Consider the following 13864-nt stretch of genomic DNA (forward strand, 5'->3'; position numbering starts at 1 on the left):
CCCATTTAGTTGAAATCGTGGTCCCTCACAAATTCAAAAAAGACTCATACTAGTCCCTCAAAAGGACTAAAATGGGTCTACTTTGAATTTATTAGGAACTAACTGACTAATTTATTTTTGTAAGAGACTAAAGTGGAGATCGTGTTTTTTTGTTAGGGACCCAAACAAGTATTTACTCAAACAATATTCAAACAGGGCCATAATATATTATAAACTAATTAGATGAAAAATAAAGTTAGTGTTGTGAGGAAATTAGAAGAAGTACTTAATTGACCCGATTCATTTTAATTTTTTTTAAGGAGAAACTAAGTCGAACACTTTTTAGAGAAACTTAACAAAATAATATTTTTATAAAGAAAATAAATATGCAAAGAGCTTCTTAATTATGAGAAACTATTAGGAATTTAGGATGATCTTCTAACTTATGACTTTTTCTTTTCTTTTTTCTTTTTCTGTCTTCATTCTTCTTCTTCTTTTTCTCCTTCATCCTTCACTAGCGTGACACCTAATATAACAGAAACAATAACAGTACCTCTTTCACTCGCTTGAATGCTTGGAGGAACACCCCCAGGACCACCGGCTGGAACTTCCGCAATGGTGGTGTCATGCTTCTATGATTATTTGAACAATGTTTCGATTTCAACCATAATCCATCATCACAATATTCACAAAGAATGCAAATCCCTAACGATTTATATTACCTCTGATCAAAGGTTGAGTTGACCAAAATCTAAAGTGGTGGACACATTTTTTTGATTTTTTTTTTTTTTTAGAAATTAACTTTTCATTTATGCGAACATTAAAATCCAAATAGCTTTAACTTTGTTTTTAAGTTTTTATTTTTGATTTTAACTTTAAAATAACATTTTGAGCTAAAAAAATTGAACCAAACATAGTCGAAGTTAGAATATAATCTGCCCGTTTATTATCTTGTAAGTGAAATTTTTTAACAAAGCAACAAACACACACCCACAGAGAGATATATATATTTATATAATAAAGATGAAATGTTAAATGTTGTTAAAGGTATTTCAGAGATTAGTTATGAATAATGCTGTTTATGGAGAGCATTTATTTACTGTCCTTGTTGTTCCACTGTTTTCTCTAACCATTTTACGTACATTTTTCTGCCTGATTCATGCTACATTATTCGTGGCGAGATTCATGAAAAAAAATTCATAAAAAATATCATTACTCAATAGTGATTTGAATGTTAATAATCAACTACACTTCCTTAAGAATTACTCTGTCAAATTACTAAAGTCACTGATGACGACTTCAGCTTGATCGGAATTATATCATGCGGAGTACTCCAATCTCATGCAATTGTTAGTACGAAATTATTATTTTTGGGTGAAATATTTTTACATAATAGATAGCATAACCAGTTTAGCCGTATCATGCAAGATAGATTGTATTATATATTTTCTGACCTTTTCTTGCTGGACAAGGAAAGGTACGTTGTATTATATGCATAACCAGCTGGTTGGAGGTTATATATTTATTTATAACATAGTGCAAGAACTAGTATCATTGTTGATTAATTAATGACTTTAAAGAAAGTCTCTCTCTCATTATCTTTATGTTGGAAAATGAAAAATAATTAGCATAAGATGGAGACAATTCCGCTAATCAACTCACATGAGATAATACCCTTATACAGGAGAATGATTTGTGCTCATATGCGTCAGTTGACTCAAAACTCAAAAGTCTCTCTTAATTTTAATGGCTGATTAATTAGATGTTGCCAGGCATCCAAATTAATCGACCTCGTACATAATTGTCGAGCTTGATGATGAGTTTGAGGAAAACTTATGCAAGTGTAGCTCCAAATTTACTTTTTAATTTCCTCTCCAATCCCGGCCCACCCCAATTTGCTTCCTTTTTTATTTTATTTTTTATTTCCTCTGTTAATTATTTAAACTTTAACTTGTTTTATAGCAGCAATAATATGCTTGCATGTCATTGTCAATTTGTTAACCAATAAATTTAATGCTTCTTGACTTCAAATTTTGATGAGATTTTGAAAAAAAAAAAACTTTTTATATCTTGCTTATTTTAGAAGGATTTTTCAAAAGAGAAAGCTATTTTGCATTTAGATGTAGTGCATGAAAAATACTTTTAACTAAATATATTAGAGCGGAATTATATTTATAAATTTTTTGGTTACAAATTTTTACAAACTACCCTATGTATTATGCGTAGTATATACTACTTGAGTATGTACTACCCGTAATACATAGTGTAATTTTTAAATATAACTTACCCCAATATATTATTTGGATAATAAAATTAAAAAGTACTTTTCATTTATAAAATTTCTAAAAAGGACTTGCGAAAACAAATCATGGAACCAAATTTGGGGAGACGGTGCCAAGGTGGTGGTGAAGGGGTGGTAGTGACAGTGATAAAAGTGGTGGTAGTAGCAATGATGTGGTGGTAGTGATGACAATAGTAGTGGGGGCGATGGTATAAGTGGTAGTGATGGTGGTAGAGGTGGTGCTAGTGACGCTGATGTGGGGTGTAGTGATGGTGGTAGTGACAGTGATGATGGTGGAAGAGGTAGTGGCGGTAGCAATGATGGTGGTGACAGCAGGAATGTGAGATTGGTTGGGGTTGAGATAAATTTGGAATTTGAAAAAAAAAATATTTAATTTTTGACTTCTGTTTTTTTTAGAAGCTATACATTTTAGCTTAAATAAAAAGTAGATTTTTGCCCTATTATGGGTTTTTTTTTTTTAAAGTAGACATTCAAACATAAATTTATAACGGGAAGGACTTCTTCTTCTTTTAAAAAAGTATTTTTTGTATAGAAAAAAAAAAACTTAAATGGAGAAGAAGCTAGGCTACAAATTAGTAGTTATATTTGAAATAATAGAAGAGAGCATATAAAGTCAGAATAGTGAGATAAATTATACCTAACAATATATAATGTTATTAAAAAGGTTCTCTTTTAATTTATTGATAATATGAGGAAATATTCTTGCTATTTGTCCAAGCAGAAAAATAATATTTTTCTTAACAGTTTTGTTTTCAATGTTAAAGTTATTTTAATAACGATTATCTTAAAAAAAAAAAAAAAGACTAAGACTTATTTATAAGTTCGGTACGTCAATGGATTATTTCATGGAATAGTGCCTTGTTTATATAATCAAAATCATCCTCACTTCACAACTCGATTAATCGGTGGGGAAATTTTTTAATAAAAAAATCATTGTTTCTTGACTTTCTTCCAAAATGAAAAAAAGTGATAATTTCATGTTGCACATAACGAGATGTAATTTATTTATTTTTCTCTAATATCCTCATTCATCGATAGACATGATAGTCTCTAACATTAATATTCAACAAAGAACCTTAGGTCCGTCAATATCATCCATGGAAAAAAGTTCATGGACAACTTTTGACAGAAACTAATCCTTCTGGATATCTGTAAAAACAACCTTTATAAAAATGATGCGTTTAATAAATCGATGAAATTATCCACAGATATATTTGTTACGGAATTCCATAAAATATGTTGTCGATGTTCCATTATTTGAAATTTCATCTACAATTTTGTGCGTAACTTTTACGGACATTTTCCGGTCAAAATAATTTGCGGATAAACTTTAGGTTTTTTTTAACAAAAACTTTAGTTTTTTAATAGTGTACTTATTCTATCCGAATGTCAATTTCTTTTTTTCAATTATTCAACATACCCTTCATATCTTGCAATTTATTTTAAGTCTTGAAGTCCAATTTAAAGATAATAATGATTATGAATTTTTTTTTTTATAAGTCTTGAAGTCCAATTTAAAGATAATAATGATTATGAAAAATTGTAAAAAAATATATTAATATGGTGGTGCAGAGAAACAAGAGAGGAAAAGAACATTGGAAAATAAATCTATATATTGAATTAATACATGAGAGTATAATATATATAAAAACACTAAAGAGCTTAACTCAGACCTCACCTAAATCTTAATGAAATAAGGAAATAGATATTTACATATATTCTTTCCAATAATAAAGATATTCTTTCCAACACTCCCCCTCAAGCTGGAGTGTATGAATCATAAGCACCAAGCTTGTTATAAATAAACTTTATTCGATGACCACTCAAAGACTTTGTAAATATATCTGCTAACTGATCATTAGAGGATACAAAAACTAGATGTAATTTCACCAATAAGGACCTTCTCTCGAATAAAGTGACAATCTATTTCGATATGCTTGGTTCTTTCATGAAACACTAGATTAGAAGAAATATGTAGTGCTGTTGGTTATCACAAATGAGAGTTACTGGTTCAGTGCCTCCAAACTTGAGCTTTCTAAGAAGTTGCTTAAGCCAAATGAGCTCGCAAGTAGTAGTAGCCATGGAATGATATTATGTTTTAGCACTTGATCTGGCAACTACATTTTGCTTCTTCCTTTTCCAGGAAACCAAGTTGCTTCCAACGAAGACACAATATCCAGAAGTGGATCTCCTATTAGTAGGATAATCGACCCAATCAACATCAAAGTATCCAACAACTTTAACATGGATTTTATCTTCATATTCAAGGCCTTTTCCTGGAGATGCCTTGATATACTTAAGAATACAGTGCTCTTAACATAGAGAATTAAGAAACTAACTTACTACACTAACTGCAAATGAAATGTCAGGTCGAGTGACTGTGAAGTAGTTCAGTTTTCCAACCAATTTTCTATACCTATCAGGATCTTGAAAGGGCTCCCCTTAATTTAATAGAGCTTGACACTTGAATCTATATGAGTATCAACAGACTTAGAATTTAACAAAGTAGTCTCTTCAAGAATATCCAGAGCATATTTTATATGAGATATCACTACTTCATCTTCAGATTAGGCCACCTCGATTCTCAAGAAATATCGAAGTTTTCCAAGGTCCTTGGTCTGAGAATGATGGCATAGATGCCACTTCAACTAAGTAATCTCATAATAATCACTACCTGTTATGACAATACCATCCACGTATACCTCAAAGTAGATAGACCCGGAAGCTGAATGACGATAAAAGAGAGAATGATCAGCTTCATTCTGAGTCATACCAAATTGTTGAACAACACTACTAAATTTGTCAAACCAAGCTCTTGGAGATTGTTTCAGACCATATAGAGACTTGCAGAGACGACAATCAAAACCTGACTCCCCCTGAGCAACAAATCCAGGTGGTTGCTTCATATAAACTTCCTCCGCAAGATCACCATGAAGAAAAGCATTCTTAATATCAAGTTGATAGAGAGGCCAGTAGCGGATAGCAGCCATGGCAATAAAGAGGAGAATAGTAGGCATATTTGCCACAAGAGAAAAAGTGTCATCAAAATCCAGTCCAAATACTTGAGTGAAACCCTTCACCACCAAGCGAGCTTTAAGACAATTCACTTTACCATCAAGACTAACCTTAACAGAATAGATCAAGCGGCAACCAACAACATATTTCCCAGACGAAAAAGGGACCAGATCTCATGTGCCATTGTGCTGAAGAACACTCATTTCATCAATCATAGTTTGTCTCCATCCGGAATGTGAAAGTGTTTCATCTGTAGTCTTAAGAATAGATATAGAAGACAAAGAAGAAAGACATGCAAAATATGATGGAGATAGACGATGATAACTAATATTAATTGAATACCTGGCCGAAGAGAGGGTCTCTCGGGTACCTTTTCATATAGCAATAGAAAGGTCACTAGCAGAAGGTGGGACCAAAGCCGAGGGAGAAAATGCAGTCAGATATGAGTTCACAGAAATATCAGGTGAAAAATGTTGTAAATTATTATAAGAAGAGTTGACAGAAGGAGAGTCAAACACAAGGGCAGGGAGACATGACTAATCAGGGTTCACAGGAGCAGTAGTGGAGCCAAAAAAGGGACTGATTCAAAGAAGGAGACATTTGTCGAGATAATGTATCGACGTAAAGTCAGAGTGGTAACCTTTTTGAGTTCGAGGATAACCTAGAAAAATACATTTATGAGACTTAGGAGCTAGTTTACCCAAGCCTGGACCAAGATGATGAACAAAACACGTAGAACCAAAGACATGTGGGGTCAAAGGATATAAAGGTCGATGAGGTAACAAAATAAAGTGAAGTACCTGGTTATGAATAACTGAAGAAAACATGTGATTAATGAGATAGAATGCAGTAAGAATAGCATCAACCCAGAATTTGTAGGGAACATTGCCATCAATTAACAATGCACGTGTAGTCTCAACAAGATGATGTTCTTGCGTTCGGTTACACCATTTTGTTGGGGTGTATGAGGAGAAGACTTTTGATGAAGAATTCCATTAAACGAAAAGAATTGTTGAAATTGATGAGATAAATAATCACAAGCATGATCACTACCAAAATACAAATAGAAATACCAAAATGAGTTTTGATTTCATTATAAAATAACTGAAAAATAGAAAATAACTCTAAACGATTTTTTATTAAAAATAACCAAGTACATATGGAAAAATCATCAATAAATGTAACACAATATTTAAACCCTAAAGTAAAGGATGATGACTACGCCCCAAATATCAGAGTGGATCACAAAAAAAAGGGACAAAACTTGACGACTTAGGAACGTACTACGAGTATGTTTCTCAAACTGACAAGACTCATAATGTAAACTAGAAATATATTGACGATAAATGGGGAACCATCTTCTGAAGTTTGACAAGATTTGGATGACTCAAACTAGCATGAATAGTAGAGGTGAATCCATAGTAGAGTAGGATGAAGAAGAAGGAAAAATTTGATAGAGGTCATGAAACTCACATCCTTTGGTAATCTCCTTCCCGAACCCCGATCCCGCAAAATGACAGAAGTTTTAGTAAAATAAACCACACAATCAATTGATTTGGTTAACTGGCTGATGGAAAGCAAGTTAAAAGGAGAATCTGGAACATAGAGAATATCATCCAGAGATAAATTGGGGAACAAAAGAACTATGCCGATCCTACGGGATTGGACCAAAGACCCATTGGCCATAGTAATAGTGGGAAAGGAACCAGTGGTACAAAGAGAGGTGAATAAGGACTTATTACCAGAAATGTGATTAGAAGCCCTACAATCAAGAGTCCAAGGGCCTAGAGATTGTAACTGGGAGATTCCAGCAAAAGAATTACCAGTTGGAGCAATGAAGGCAGTATTACTAGATGATTTCTTCCCATACCACCAATTCACGAATTCATCAAGAAGAGTTGCAGGAGGTTGTGTTGCAGACGTTAAACTTGGATTAGCAACATTGGATGGAGCCTGAGCAACATGAGCACTCCGAGGAGGCTGAGGTGGCTTGCCATGGAGCTTCCAACAGCGATCAACAATATGATTGGTTTGATGACAGACAATGAGTGCAGTGTAGCCGACCCTTAGAGGGTTTACGTCCACGACCAGAGCCCTGAGCAGCAAAGGCAGAAAAGTTAGAGGTGTCAACTGGAGAGACATGGCGCATAACAGGTGCTGATACTGAGGTCTTAAGTGATGGAATTCTAAGCAAAGTAGACATCATTATTTATCTATGAAATATTTTATCGAAATTATTATACAAATTTAGAGGTAAAATAATATTTACTTCTTTAATCACATTTTTTGCTATCAAGTTATGAAAAATAAGTTATAATGTTACAGAGAGGCTATATTTACAACCTCTTTCAACTACTTTTATGGTTGTTGGATCAAAATTAAATCAACGGTTCTGACTTAATGTTATTTTTTATAACGGGTGATTTGATTTTAATTCAACAACCATAAAAGTAGTTGTAAGAGGTTATAAGATTAAATAGGCTCTCCGGTAATATTATACATGAAAAAAGTTATCATTTTTTTCGATTTTTTTATTGAGGGGTATTTAATTTATGGGATTCATGTTTATCATGTTATACGAGATAATTTTATCTCCTACACGACCACACACACATGATTGTGTGTGAGACCCATACTTTTTTTTTCTTTCTTCTTTTCACATAACTTGATATGAGTCTCACACATTTTTATATATGTGTAAAAGATAATTTTATCTCCTATAATAAAAAAGAAATCAAACTCTTGATTTATTTACATTAAATTGTATTCATTGTGCATTGATTGCATGTATTGAAAAATCGAGTGACTTGAATATTTTGAAAGCTACCAAATCGTCGGTAGAAAGGTCATTATTTCATTTTGCCTATTCTAATTTTATTTGTAATATATGAAATTATTGTTCCGCGCGCGTACCAAACATGACATTAATTAGAGCTTGCTGTCAAAATTTTATATCAACGAAATATACCATATGTATATTAAATGCAGTTCAATTTGCAAGTCATCATTTATTTGATTCTTGTAAGAAAAGAAGAGGATCAAATCAGATTAAAAAGGATGACAACATTTTGCAATTTTAATCTGAATTGGAATCTACTTGGATGGCCCATGGCTCTGGATTCCATTAAACAAGTTTCATATATATTGACTTGGGGTCAATGCTTTTTGTCATCTTTCGACAATATAATAATGTTTTTATATACGTACGTATATGCAAGTGTTTGGCCAACATGATTTTCATGTTTAAAATCTTGATCTGGGGCCAATGCTTAGTTCGCTTCCAACAAATTTTAGCATAAAAATTGCTATTATAGATATTTTGCATATGAGTGGTTGGTTGGTATACTTTTTTTCAAGTTTAATCATAAAGCTTTCCAACTTAAATTTTGTTGTTCAAAAGAAAAAATTAATAACTCAAAAGTTATGCTTCATTAGAATTTGGTGAGATCATATACAATTTTCAGGCCTTGTAATTGACATCAAATATTTTTCCTATGAATCATGTTACGAAATAGGACTGCATCCATAATCTAAAAGTAAGTATATAGTCTAGTATATTTTGTTGCATACAGCTGTGATCATAACTGGTATGCATGAAAAGGAAATGTTACTGTTTAATCATTGTGTTTAATTTCATCACCTCACAATTTTTATAGCAAAAGACAAACAGAATAGTACATGGGCATGAGAAGGCGATCGAAATGGTCAATTATAGCGCCAAATGTGGCAACAATAATGGTCAATTATATTATATTATATTATAGGGTTTTATTAATCTCATATTAAAGGAGATAAGTTATTTCATATCATAGAGATAAATTTATGAGCTCCACAACCTGAAAAAGAAAAAGAAAAAGTGACACAGTTATCGAAGAGTACGTGAGAGAGAAAGTTATCACATGTAACATAAGACTAATTTTTCCCTATATTATATAAAGAAAACATTTGTTCGTAAGACATATATAATTGAAGATGGACCACATGCATGAGAAAATGGACCAACCTATGCCTTAGTTGCTCCCAAGAGCCGCCGGACCCGCCTCTCAATTCTCATAATGACTTGCAAGTTGCTTACCTAAAGTATAATGCTTTGTCGTTTCCTCCTCAATACCCCAATTATGTATTGCTGTGCCTTCCCACGTGTCCCCCACAGACACACACAGGCTGCTACATATTATTGCATGCTTACGTGCAAGTAATGTCAAAATAGGTTTCAGTCCAACATGCTCTTGTTTTGGTTTGAAAATTTGATCAGTTCGAGTTCGATCTCGTGTTTTAATTAGTTTGAAAGATCTTCTTTTACTACAGTGGAATTTTCTATGCGCAGTAGGAGAGAGTAAGAAATCAAGTGAATCTACTTATATAAGAAGTGTTCGTCTCGAGAACGTGATTGACCCGTTTGACACTTGTCTTGTAGCTAGAAGAAAACATAATTCAAAATCACTTGCATTAATTTAGGTAATTCATGATAAATAATTAGTTATTTGCAACGGTTTTATTACAGCAGTCAAAACCAATTAATGTGATCATGACAAACGGTAGAAACTACAATTAATGTATCTACATCGAGTTCTGGGTTAATTAAATGTGTGGTCTCTTATCCCTTGATTTCAATAAGACTTACAAAGGTCAAACCTTTCATTCGAGTAAATATTATATATTTGATGTCATTTTTGTTTTGACATCGGCTTATGGGTAATTTGATTAACATATTAAGTAGTTCGAACATCGAAACATCCATATGCATTTTAAAATTTGAGTTTAGGTGAGAGTTTAACATGTACTATGATAGTTAAGATTCTTGGACAAAAGAAATTAATACTAGACACATCTGTTTTTGTAAGTTAGTGAATTATTTCGCACGCAATTATATACTATTTTTTTTTTTTTGGTAAATAATCAATTATATACTAATTTAACAAGCTTTAACTCCCCATAAATGTATTTATTTTTTGTGATTTTACCGCTAATATATTTAGTTAGAAGCAGACAAACAGATGTAGATGGTGGTTTATAAATATAGTTGCAACTGGATCGTGTGACTTCTATTTTAGAGGGATAACTATTCCTTAGAAGACTCTTAACTCGCACTAGAGAACTCTTACCTCCTCTCATGTGATCATATTCAATTTTTATGGTTTATACTGCACTTTGAATCGATACTAGCTAGTAGTACTCAATATCTATTCAATTTGAGTTTTACTTTCATCGCCTGCCATTAATTTTGTAGACTTCATGCTTCCTTGGTTCCGACATATGAAAAATGACATATACCCATTATGCTCTTTATGTCCATATTCCAACCTTCTACAATTTTGTAAGCGTTACATTTTATGCCATTAAGTTGATTATTTTTTAGCATATGTATACACATTTAAAAAATTAAAAAGTGTATGCTTGAATAGATAAAAATGTGTTAATAATGTCACTCGTGAAAAGTAACATGGTAGATAGATGTAATAAATACACTCATTCCTATTAATAAGATCTTGAAATGAAGGTATAGAATATAAAAATAAGAAAAAATAACAATATCATAATGTGCCCAGCTGATCGACGCAAAATCTGGAAGGAAAAAAATCTATAGATCTTCATCATGAATGGATGAATAGTAGTAAAGTTGATATTCATGACTGGCGAGTGGATGATAAAATGAAAGAAGGAAAATAGGTGGAATTACATACCTATCCTATACTTTTTTTATCCTTTTTTTCTGATAAACTGAAAACGATGTGAGCGTTAATGTAAATGACAATAATGATTGAATCTTATATTAATTCCCCATAAATTTAATTTTCATTTGATGCTGTTCTCTTTCCTTTTTTTCCCCCCTAAAGAGATATTCCAGAAACGTTTTGGTATATGCTTTGCTTTTCTTTTCAGTCAGCCTATGATGTCGTTTTCTTTGTTGAAATATTTACTCATTTATTTTACCTTTTATAACCCATATGCGTTGTACCTTTCTGGCTGTATGTCTCGGAATTAAATTATTTAATTTGCCAAGCATCAATATATTTGAGAAGTTTAAGTTAGGTAACTTGGATAGAATCAAACCCTTTTATCACTTTATTATAAAGGTTTTATTTTTAAACAAAAAGACATTAAAGGTTAGCCAAGAAAGCGCTACTTGATCATGACTCTAAATGGATTTAAACATACCACCGTATTTGAGGGTGCAAAGCTTTGTTATTATAAAGGCTTTATTGCCATATTAAGCCTTTTAAATAATTAATTTACAAAAATATTTTTATATATTTTAAAATTGTAATTTTTTATGTCAAGATTTGGTATCTAACCATTAAGCTTAATCTAATTGGCCATACAGTTGCGGTGAATTTAATAAGATTAGGAAATCATATAGATACTATTGCGTAATGAATAAAACTCAATGATAAATATAAAATAATCATTAATATATTTGGATTACGTACAATAGTTTCATTTTACTTATTTTTATTCTCATTCTGCCTTAATATATGTACCTTAATTGGAGTGTTTGTCATCGTCTCCGATCCAATCAAATATTGAACATGCACTACGATGAATCATGTCATGCCATGTGATTATCAAGTGTTTAAAAAAAAAATTAAAAATCGTCACCTGTCTAATCTAATTATTTGAAAAAGTAAAACCAATTTTAGGAAGAAACATTTAACATATTAGAATAATCTGAAGCTCAATTATAACATGAATGTATGACATCGAATGTCAATTGCTTCAGAGAAGGTTTAAGTTGAAGAATTTTGCGACACATATGATTTAGCTAATTATTGAGAAATTGCCATCTTAAAATGCAACTTAAACATAAAATAATAACTTAATCGAATGATTGAGTTGGCGCGGGTTTGAAAATCGAGATCGATGAGATATATAAGATCATTTTAAATGAGTGAAAAGCCGAAAGACAAGGAAATCAAATTAGAAGTACTATTAAATTTTAAACATTGCCCCTCGTCAGTACCCTATTTTCCTTATCCCTCGTGGAGTTCACCGTACGCATTTATTCCCTTATTTTAATTCAATTTGTAACCCAATCATATGAATTATGAAGAGTCACTTTCTTTCTCTCTTTTTTATTTTTTTATTTTTTTTATTTATTTAGTCATGTATGCTGTGAATATATATGACACTGGAAGCTTACGTTTTTTGGTTGAAAAGTCACCATCGCTTAGAGCCTTCATCAAAACTTCTCACTAATAAATTGGTATCCTATGTATTCTTATTTATAGCTAGTCTTGTCACTCTTAATTTTAAAGTATAAAATTTGATCTCATTTTACTGTTAAAGTATAAATGTATCATGGCTTCAGTTTTCCTTTGAAACAGATTTTGATGTGATCACTTTTATAAAGCTACGGGTTGATTAAACTTTTGTTACTCTTAATTTTAAAGTATAAAATTTGATCTCATTTTACTGTTAAAGTATAAATGCATCACTTCAGTTTTTCCTTTGAAACAGATTTTGATGTGATTATTTTTTATTTTTTGGTTGTAAAAAATAAAAATAAAAATGCCACATGACATGAAGAAGAATAAATAAATAAATATATTGTGTAAATAGAGAATTGTTGAAAATATCTAAGTGTGAGTGATATAAGTCCCATATTAATTAGACATAGATAAAGTGAAAATCACATAATTGCAAAAGAACACATTGACCTACCGTTTCAAAATTTTGAATTAAAATGTGATATTATCAATCCACTTATGCTAATTTGTCATTTGACCGTTAATAGAGCCAATGCCATAGAGATAGAGGTATCTCTTACGAAAAGGTTTTATACTTAACCTTCCATTCCTAACGAAGATAAGCTTGATTCAATGTATTTGATTGAGATATATCTCCCTTTTAATATTAGACATACAAATTACATTAAACGTCATGTACTTTAAAAAAGTCAAATTTGTTCAAAATTATACTTATTAAGCCCCAGCGGGTCATGGGTTAATGCTTAATTTGTTCACAACTTGGGTCAATAGACAATTCTCGGATATTTTTCATTTTTGCACAAATACTGAGGCAATCAAACTGTTGTAATATTCCATCAACGTATCCAAATTTAATAAGTTTAAATTCACGTTTATAATGACACAATTAATATATTGCATGGTTAGCAAAAGTCTAAATATGAGTCACTCAAAAAAGGGGGGCCTAGTAATAAAGAAAAAAGTTACCCATGTGCTCCCAACCTTATCCATAGTTCGACCAATTTGTCCTCTCGTTCAAACCTACATTTATTGGGTTCCTCAATTCTCAAAAGTCTTTAAATACACACTTTATTGTACCCAATCAAATTAACAATTAAATGTACAATGGTATTCCTAAAAATAAGAACATTTTTAATGTAAATACAGTGCTTTATATAATCTTACACACGTCAAGTCGTCAATTAATTATTAATTTATTTGCTTATAATAAATTGTGTCTACCTAAAAATTTTTAAAATTTCTTCACACTGCAACCAGTTACGCTAAGAATATAAATTTTTTAAAATGTGTATAAGATAAGTGGTTACGTGGCTAAGTTGGTATCGATCACTGTTTTGAATGTTCTTAGTGAGGGCCCTAC

The sequence above is a fragment of the Gastrolobium bilobum genome, unplaced genomic scaffold (genome assembly GCF_033153095.1).
Source record: "Gastrolobium bilobum isolate Gb01-03AN ecotype WA unplaced genomic scaffold, APGP_CSIRO_Gbil_v1 utg11897, whole genome shotgun sequence".
In the NCBI taxonomy this organism is placed as follows: Eukaryota; Viridiplantae; Streptophyta; class Magnoliopsida; order Fabales; family Fabaceae; genus Gastrolobium; species Gastrolobium bilobum.